Source organism: Mizuhopecten yessoensis, unplaced genomic scaffold (genome assembly GCF_002113885.1).
Source record: "Mizuhopecten yessoensis strain PY_sf001 unplaced genomic scaffold, ASM211388v2 scaffold2303, whole genome shotgun sequence".
NCBI classification, from domain to species: domain Eukaryota; kingdom Metazoa; phylum Mollusca; class Bivalvia; order Pectinida; family Pectinidae; genus Mizuhopecten; species Mizuhopecten yessoensis.
This window is the reverse complement of record NW_018404479.1, coordinates 119309-129253: the sequence shown is the minus strand read 5'-3', so window position 1 is coordinate 129253 and position 9945 is coordinate 119309. Positions and strand designations below refer to the sequence as shown.

General features: G+C 34.0%; 1 protein-coding gene across 1 annotated transcript in view; it reads left to right on the top strand.

Moving 5' to 3' along the window:
* The first annotated feature begins 788 nt into the window (after window positions 1–788).
* The window catches only part of LOC110445425 (growth hormone secretagogue receptor type 1-like), a 126848-nt gene continuing 117691 nt past the window's right edge, over window positions 789–9945 (top strand). Inside the window, exon 1 of the mRNA XM_021490044.1 lies at window positions 789–872. The gene's annotated coding sequence lies outside the window, so the exon portion shown is untranslated. The remainder of the gene's footprint in view (window positions 873–9945) is intronic.

The window sequence follows — 9945 nt, the reverse complement described above, 5'->3', positions numbered from 1 at the left end:
CATATCAACTTACACCGACGTATTTTGGTCTCGAGAGGTTTATTTTGAAAACGAGTTGAATGCACCCAATAGTAAATACTCTTTAAATTAAACATAAACTGTTCGTAAACAGTGTCAAATTTCAAAAAAATACATTGTTAATTCGTTTGATATTTGATTCATTTTTAATGTTTTTGGTTATGAAACATTTGAGAATGTACTGCTATAGAATTCAATGATTTTGTATGCTAGTGAATGGTGATTCATCATGTTTCCAGTCCCATTATACCAGAACGCATAAAGCCGGCTGTAACAACGGCGACCTTATTTCTCCCTTAAGAGTGTTTTTGAGTTCGTAAATCAAAAGAAAACCCGAGAAAAAATAACAAAAAATGTTATTTTAAGTGAAAAAACGGTCCAATTATTGATATGAGTATTTCTTTGTGTATGTTGTTGTTATCAGTCGCGCTATTTCCAAACAGCAACCGATCACGATGATACTTAACCGTTAATCAATGGCGTGTACTCCGGATAACATCGGAAGCGAGTAAGCCGTCACAGGAGCGCCATATTTCATGCCATATATATCATTTTCCATTTCTGCTTTTGATATCGTAAAAACCACTTTCACTTTTAACGAAGCTAAAAGTCATAATTCACCTTTGTGTTTAATCGAGCAGTAAATATGATTTTCTGATTGACTGCAAATGGTGTATATAAATAGAACGACAAACACAATTGTTGTTTTCTTGTATTGACCCTGCACGCCGAAGAAACAATCGGCTCGTGTTCCGTCCGCTAGTATGTACTGTGAAGAGAAGGCAGGTACATATACCTCTATATATGACTTAAGGTAGTGACCTGGTATCTCCCACTGCCGACGGACGACTTAGGTAAGTAGCCTTTATATCTAATTATTGATAATACTTATAATTTATCTCCGTTTTGTTATATCCGCAAATTAAGGTCACCACTTACAATGTATCAATTATATTCTGTCAATCAAAAAAGATGTAAACATTTACAGAGTTGATGGACTCAAAATGCGCATAACGGTTTGTTTAATTTTAATATACATATTGTCGTTATTGTTGCACAGCTACCTTAACAATAATATGTACATTCCATATGTTAGAATAAGCTAAGAACATTACATGTCACTTTCAAATATTAATCAAAGTATATAATCGATTCCAATTTCGTACATTCGTTATTATACAATAATCTTCATTGTTAAAAACATTAATCAAAACACGAACAGTTCAAAATTGGTTTTATTGAAAAATCTCAATTGTTTATATTTGTTTCTAACTAGTTTAAACATAAATTTTGGATTTTAACCATACACGACATTATATATTAGGTATACAAAACACGATTACATAATGTGCTTGTTTCTTTTAAATAATGTTAAATCCAGATAAGACAATTACGGCCACTTCCTGCTCACTATCACTTGGTAGTAGAACCGCATTGCAACAGTGCTATCGAATCAGCTTTGTATTTTATGACAAAACTAAAAATATCAATTAACACAGACGCCCTTTAAACGATAGAAACAAACAACAGACTAGGGTCATTTAAATCTCCGCATGATCACAATCGCTTGTTTATGACGATTTTTAAGTTCCGATTGAAAATACACGAACTATGGTTGTGATATCCCTGAACAATCAAGGGATTATAAGAATTGGGAAGTAATTTTTTTTTGATACTCCCCAATCGTTCTATTCAAATATTTGTTTTCTTTTCTTTTTTAAAATGTTTGTTATCAAAAAGACTATTTGAACAGTTAATAAATGTCAAGCACATTATTTTATTTTATGATTTTATGACAATTTCTGATAGGAAAAAAATTGCGCTGTATTGAGAAGTCAAGTCGAGTGTCAGATTTTTATTATCAAAACACATTTCCCTTATAAATACTTACCCGATTTTATGTTATTTTTATCACAAAACGTTATCGATGTTTCCTTTTGTTTAAGAAAATTTCATTACGCATGCTTTGGAAAACCGAACATAATAATTATTATCAACTCGAATATCATAAGGTAAGTTTCAGTAGAAGATTACTGTAAAGTTAAACATGCACATTCTATGGTACATTTGTGTATGATGCGTACATTATAGTATATCGAAAACAAACCTCAGTGTTAACACTGAAAACCCCAATTCAAAGTCCATTGGAAATTACAACACCAGGAACCGGTAAGATTTCAAAATATACCGAAATGCTACACGAACGGCCGTTTGAATACTTATAATTAAAACAAAACATAGGAAATATGTACATCTCGTCTGTACCTCTCGTGTAAGATCGTCATATTGACGTTTTATATTTAAACTAATCAGTGTCACAACACATTCTGCATGTTGTGCCGTAACTCAAACCCCAAATGTCGACCTCATTAGTTTTAAGAATAAATCCAATAACACACAGAATGCTGATAAAGTATTTTGTTATCAATAGAAAACAACGCAGTTCGATTGGCATAGAACTGTTCAAAGAGAAAGCCTACTTCGTTGATACTGTGTCACACTTCTTGTGTGTTTAATGTGTTTGGCGGGGACATCTTCCAACAGGCTATCGGTATTTCAATCGGGAATTATTATGCATCATCTCTAGCTAATATGCATTGTTTTATAATGGTGATTTGTGCAATAGCTGCTAAAGAATTGTTATAAAAAACTTGCCCGATTGTTCACACTCACATTGCTGTTTGGTTTTAATTTTTGGCCATAGTTACGAAATTTTCGAGATAACTTCTTGCATTTTATTGAACCTTAAAACCAACCATGTCCCTGTAGAATCCTTGTCTTCCACTTCTAATCGATATATTTGACGTCATTATGACAACAATGCCATATAACTATCTAACTATATATCATGTTTATATTTTACAATCGTTAACGTCCTCTTGTATCCTAAGTAACACATCAGCCTCACACTCATTGAGTTTATATATTGCATTTGATTCTCGACACCAGAGTCTGTAAAAATATCAGGGTTTTTTCTGAATAGATGCGTTCTGATTTCTCAGGCTGGAGCGTGTCTTGACCTAATCTCAAAGTATGAGATATCAGTTTATACCGTTAATTTAAAATAAAGGTCAATGTGTCTTGAATATTTTGTAATTAACATACTTTTTGCACTGGTACACTGTACCACTTGAAGTACAGGATACACTTACATATATTAACTGGTTTCAACTCTGATTATTTTATGAAGCTTTATGATGTCTTTGTTTTTTTCGTTTTGAATCTCCTCAGTTCCTTTTCGAGTCTCATTATTTCCCTTCGCTTCTCCTCATTTCGTTTAAATCTTTCATTTGCCTTTCGATTCACCCCAGGGTTTTTCGAGTTTCCTTAGTTGCTTCCAAGTCTGCTAAGTTCCTCTCAAGTTTTTAAGTTTCATTTGGGTCTGCTTTGTTCCTTTCAAGTCTTCACATGTTCATTTGAGTCTGCTTAGTTCCTTCGAGTCTTCTCAGTTTCTTCAGTGTCCCCTTAGTTCCTTTCGAGTCTTCTCAGTTTCTTCAGTGTCCGCTTAGTTCCGTTACACTGCCTTTCTGTGAAGACTTTGAGAGCTGCTATTGTACCTGTGTACAAGTATGTACATTTGTTCTATCAATATATTACAATATGATTCACATCCATTAATATTTTGTATAGTAAATATCTAGACGATTTTGTGAATATTTGACAAATAAGGCCTAGGAAGTTGATACAGTGAATTTGATCGCGCCCTCCGAGAGATTTGTAAATAGATATGTGTTTTTTATCAACACCGGTATACATGTACCTCATTTGGATTAGTTGGTACAAACTGATCCTGTTTCTATCAAACCGAATATTTCTTTCCCTTTACAGATCATGTTTCGTAATGTTGTTTGTATCAATACTAGAAATTCTGACCCACCCTGCCACACACACACAATTACATTCCTTGTGTAACTCACTCACGGTCCTGGTGGCCTGATATCGTGAAATATCGCATGCGTCAATACACAAGTAATGACTTCCTGACATTCATATTGAAATAAACAAAACTCTCTCATAAAGAATTGCAAAAATTGCTTATTTTGTTTCAGGCTATATAAGTGTTTTTTTTGTTTTTTTTATATAAGCCTTGTTAGGTATCTAGGACGGTAGCAGATTAATCCGTATATGTAAGGTAGTATCAGAACCCCGTTAGGTACTTAGCAGTGCATCGGAGTCCTACTGGTTATCAATGAGAGTAATATTGTATCACAGCTCAATTATTTATAATGGTTTAAGAGACCATCCAAATACATTTGTATCTATCTATTAGATCCATGCTAGATATACAGTTTCTAGTTTAGTATCCGGAACAACAGCTGGATATCTAGCATTGTACATGTACAATGTATTACAGCATCGCTAGTTGTCAGAGAAGGTATTGGTTACTGAGATTGTTTTTTAAAAAATCCGGACCCAAAACGAAAAAGAAGTATAGCATATATATACTGTACCTTTTACAAAACTGTAAAGGTGAAATCACATGTATGTGTCTTGAGGTCATCTTTAAGCAAATGCGTTGTCAGTTGATGTTAAAGCTATAGTTATACATGAAGCCATACATCGCGATTACTTGCCGCCAGTTGTGTGATGTCTAATACTGAAGTCTTGCGTGCAACTTTTATACTAATCAATAACACCTAAATGTTATTGCGAATCCAACAAAGTAAGTTAATTCTTTGCTCTGCGGTATTGAATCCGGCGTAAGGTTGCTTTCAGTTTTTAATGGTTTTGTTTTAATCGTTGCCTTACGATGTATCCTTGATTTAAACCTGGGTAATTATCGGGGATATCATTCTCCACTAAGGCACAAGTATATGGCAGATATATGTTGATGACTGAAATTCAAAAAGGGCTGATTCCTTGATATAATTACAACATGAACGGGATACACGTAGTTTGCATACAAGTTTTTGCAACGTTAAAGCAGGTAAGATTTTGCATGTGTTTAATTGAGCCGTGCATTTTATGGCTTTGTGTACAGCGATCTCATAGTTATTGTCTGAAGTCTGGGCTAACGTCGCAAAAATGTTTGTTTACAGCACCACTTGTGTTTGTTTGTGGTAATTAAGTCTGATTTATTTTACCAATTTTGATTAACCAAAGAGAAATAAAGTAGCACACAAAACAGATGATTCCAATTTAAATACGAAACTAAATGCCAGCCGGGCCGTTACTGTCATACATGGTTCGTTAATTGATACGTCATCAAACGTAATGGGTTGATGTTGATTCACCTGATACACAATTTAATGTTAGTCTAATTCGGAGGAGCAATTGTTCGGCATGTTTAACTTACAAGTTTCACACTCTAACATGTGTTTGTTGCCAAACGGATTTATTGAGAGTATAACGAGATATCCGGATATGTATAAACTGTAATGCTGCAGCGTTATATTCGTACAAATTATTAAAACATTTTGAATATTGAAAAAAACTAGCTTTACACCAATAAAAAGATATTTACTGGTTTCAGAGAATCAGGCCAATATTCAGTATAATAATATCGTTGCAGACATCTTCGTTTTTGTCTTCTACTCATACTGTTCTGTACGATGATTGGCTACATTTATTGTGATGTCACAATCAGCAGTAAGATGATATCAGGCATTCACGATGACAAACGATTTTTCTCTTATTTTTTATGAACTTGTCTAAAATGTGTTGCCAAGTTCATGCAGTAGTATAGTCAATCGTAGAAAAAAACTGTAAATATATCATACGTCAACATGTGAGATTACTATACTTTCAAAATAGTTGGTATAGCAAGGATCCACATACATATACCTCTGTCTAAATCGGTAATTATGAATTGCTTTACCGGCATGACGATGGCTTTTAATAAATACTGTCTGAAAGGAAACCTATACATTTTGTGAATTTAGTGAAAATCAATAAAGATGAAATTCACAAAACAAAACAAATTGAAACAAAATTGTTCGGAAAGTGAAAATGCATTGGATCAGACCCGGACCCAAACCCTGTACCTCAGATTAGAATATGGTCTATTTAACCAAATGGATTATTAGGTCAACGGTACTCCACTGGCCTACGCAACAGTGAAAGTAAAGGGATGCATCCCTTTGTGCATGAAAAACTGCAGCGGGATTCTCTACTGAGTATTTAAACGCGATTGTTTCGATAATCAATTTTTACTGTACACTATATCCCCAATTCTGACGGTTAATTAAGTCCAAAATTTTTAACTTATCTAATAACATATTCTAATATATAGATATTTGATGTAGACTTTTTAATGTGACTTCAATCTAGACGTATTTATCACCAAAGCTTATTTTAGAAATATTTTTGCGCGAGTTTTGACATTTTTTTTATTATAGAAAGCGGCAATAAACTTGGATAATGAAATATAATGCAATCCGTTGTGACACAAGTACTGTGTTAATCTTATTTTGTAATTAAGTTCGAAGAAATGTTCCAAGATGGTTACATTCGACTTAACTGACCCTGTGAATGATTCTGTTACTGTAATCGAGAAACTGTATTATTTATGTAGAAAAAAACACCTCATTAAGGACGATGTGGAATTTGACTTGATTTTTGCAAGGTGAGAAAGTGGAAAGTGCTTTGTACCTTTCACAAATATTAGTGAACCAATCGAAAGTGTACACCACTGAACTAGAATGGGAGAACCTTACGTACACTCGATTACCTTAGTACCATATCTCTCCACCAGGCTACGCTATTTTCAAAGCGAAAGCTGATGGAGACTAAAAGCTGTAGCAGGCAAATCTTTTGATGAAAGTAAATTTCCACGAACAGGTGCGAGAGATACCTAAATATTGTTATTACGTATGATAATATATATATATTATTGATTAAATGGATGAATAATGCAATACACGTTACATATGCATATTAGCTCCCGTTCAAATTGCTCACTTACGGATGAATATTAAAACAAACTTAACTACTGAACACTAAAATTGGAACAGGTGACAATTCCAAATAATTCAATGTTCGAACTTTGGTTCGCTACCACTGCAAAATTCTTATATCTTTAAACACTTTTCAAGTAGTATTCTCTCACAGATGTCCGGTAACACTTGATTGGTACGACACGTTACTCTACAAGCATACATATTCGTTGTAGTTTTGACACGCAATGGAGAAGTTATAGGGGTTGTCTTTAGCGCTACCACACACGTACAAACACGGGTGCACTCACACGTTGAAAACATTCCAGGGACATTATAAATATCAATGTTAGTGAAATCGAAGACGAACTCATGGCACGAGTTATTCGTTTTAGAGACAAACCGAAACATAAACCTCAGCCCTCTACTGTACTTCGCATTCCTGTGGAACCCCCCTACATGTAATATACATCATGCGTCTTACCATTAATACAGCTTAACTATCGCAGTTTATCACCATTCAGGGATTTCCTATCTACTTTGTTTTCCTTGATATATTACGGCTTCAAAATATATTTGTTTATCCTGTAGACAGGAAGACAAAAACAAATTTCAAACTAATCTACTTTGCTCATAAAACAGTTATTAGAGAACTTGCTATTTTCAATTTAAAATAGAAACTTTACTATTGCCTTGAAACGTGTCTTGAACTATCGGGCCACAATGAACATGAAGAGGATATGAAATTTAAAAGAAAAGGGTGTTTTGTTAAAGTGAAATAAAAAAAAGTGATACTATATTCAATTATATACAATTAGTTTCCCTGGCAACACCCTTCAATTAGTTGTTCTAGACTTTTAGTATGTCGAGCATTACTGAAAACATGAATCTCAGCGGCATGCCTGTACGTATAATGGCAAGCAGCACATAACGGCGATTGTAGTAGACTGTATCGTGACGGGAAGCCACAGAACAATGAGAGTCCATTGTTAACAGAACTACTCCAAGGCCAAGTCTTACTACCTTTTCATGATAGGAGATAGCTTTTAGAAAACAATTCAATAAATCTCTTTATATTTAATGTCCGCGGACGTTCGCGACAGCATAGCTGCCTTCAAACGAATTCCCCTGAACATGTTTGTATACTTTGGTACTTGATTAATGTAATATCTACGTTAAAACACGCTGTGTGGCCGATCTGGCCAGGACCCATTTATACATGGTAATATCGCTACTCATTCACCAACACATCAAATGTGACTATAAAATTAATATTTTTTATGTCTTATCTTCAATATACCGCCGCCATTGTAGTTATAAGATAGTGGAATGTTTAGGTTTTGTGGTAGAATATCTTATTTTTGCAATTCGTATATATGATTGGTTATGAACTCAAACCAAAGAGGCTTTGTTCTTAAATTTTGAATTATTTTAGCATTGTTATCACGGAGTATATAATTACTGTTATCTAGCGTTCCAATTAGATGAGGACTAAAAGCAACAGACGGGAAAACAAGTTACCCTGCCAAAAATAAACCTAATCTGCCTGCCAAACAATCGGAGGTAAATACAGTAACATAAACCAGTAACAAATAATCTATATAATTAATTCATTACTTTATTTGATTACTTTAAAATAATGAATAGTCACAGGAGTGTATTTCGTAAAACAGAAATATCTACATAAATTGTTTAAGTTACAGTATGGCTACGTGCATTACTCTCATTTATTACTCTCGATTCCATTTACTAGTTACAGGAACTTTATGCCACATCAGGTTGGCTTTACTGAATAAGTCAGAAACAAACAATAAGGCATGTGCAATGGTAGATTCATTGTACAGTATTTGATGAAGAATATCGACAAGTTGTATGGTCGCAATCAGGGAATTGCAGGAGAACATATTAATTCTTTGTTTGATATGAAGGTCGATGTTTTTTTATTATGCTCAATAGAGTGAATTGTTATTTGTTTTATTATCTCTACTAAAGTTGTCAATGCAAGGACGTTGCATAAATAGGATTTGCATGACGTGTCGTCGATAAAGCAGAAGATGCTTACCCTTCCGGAACATATGTTTATTATCTCCTTGTTCTTTTTAAAGAGTCCATATTTAAACTCTTCCTTTGTTCATATGTTATCCTAGTTTATTCGATTGTGAGTTTGATTTATGGGTTTGTTGACACTTAGGTGTTCTCTCGAGGAAATTACAGTAGAAACACCGAATAATTTGTGGCTAGATTAACAAAGCTCGATTGAAGTATACATGTAAGTTGTTAATGAGTCGATATTCAAGATAATGAAGGAAACTCCCTTTCATATTAAGTTTTGACTGTCATATCTATATTCCACAAAGATGACAGACTGGGAAGAAAACTCAACAGGAATTGACATCTTTGGGCAGAGGTACTATAATTACTATCCCAAATTAATTCCACATCTTTAATAAAACTGACAAGTCTGTCAAATTCCTTGATGTTTGGTTTACGCACCGTGTAGATATTACGGTCAACAGCTGCTGATCATAAAGTGTAGCCTAGAAAAACGCATAGTTTTTGGTCTTCTTGCTATGATCCGAACGCACAAACTATCACGTGGATATGACAACTTCAATATGCGTCGGTTTTCGTTGATTACATTGTAACTCTCAGAATAGTCATTTCTTACTCCCTTCCTGAAGGGTAAGTAAAGTCATTTGTTCTTTCATATGCAATAAAGAATTATTAATCTAAAATACTGTTTTTGAGATTTTGACAAAACTACATTTGTCTCGAGGTACAATTTGCATAGTTCAGTACTGTGAGATATATCTTAGATCATTGAGATACGCATGTTAATAACTATAAAGAAAGAGTTGTGCCACAATTTTAGAGTTTTGGCCGAACAACTTGTTTTCAAACTTTTTGTTTTAAAAACAATTGGTGGAAGTTTTACCGTTCCGGAATACAGAGAAGTTCTTGAAAACTTCCAGTTGTCGACCCTTTGAGCATAAAATTAAACCAGCCCAAATCAAATCTTGACAGACATCCCATCATGCAGTTAAAAAAAATC